Raw genomic sequence first — 429 nt, 5'->3', positions numbered from 1 at the left:
CGCTTTGCAACGTCTCCCAAGGCATCATGCGGCCGCGACCCGCCTGCCTGCCCTCCGCGCTCACCTCCCCGAACCTCCCGTCGCGGTGCATGCCGAGGATGGTGTCGGCGAGCTCGGTGGCCTTCAGGAGAGAGTTGGGGAAGGCGAAGATGCCGGGGGCGCCGTGGTCCACCAGGTTTACGAAGATGCGGTCGTTGGGGCCGCTCTTGAGGACCTTCCCGGACCCGACGCCCCTCAGGCCCTCTGCGTCGCCGCTCAGCACCCTCAGGAAGGTCTCGGGCGTGACGCTCTCGCCGGTGTAGTCCTTAGGGACGCCCTCGTACACGTTGGGTCCGTCGGGCCGGTTGATGATCACGCCCGGGTCGGGGTTTCTGCAGAGTGCATGGCAATTGGATATTTTTCTTTTTTTTTTTTGTTATAATCAACTGC

General features: G+C 63.2%; 1 pseudogene; it reads right to left on the bottom strand.

The window, feature by feature from the left end:
* LOC119582058 overlaps positions 1-429 on the bottom strand; it is an 11,657-nt pseudogene that overhangs the window by 6,666 nt on the left and 4,562 nt on the right.

This window comes from Penaeus monodon, chromosome 15 (assembly GCF_015228065.2).
Source record: "Penaeus monodon isolate SGIC_2016 chromosome 15, NSTDA_Pmon_1, whole genome shotgun sequence".
Classification (NCBI taxonomy): domain Eukaryota; kingdom Metazoa; phylum Arthropoda; class Malacostraca; order Decapoda; family Penaeidae; genus Penaeus; species Penaeus monodon.
Note: the sequence above shows the minus strand (reverse complement) of the source record. Positions and strands in the feature narration are given on the sequence as shown.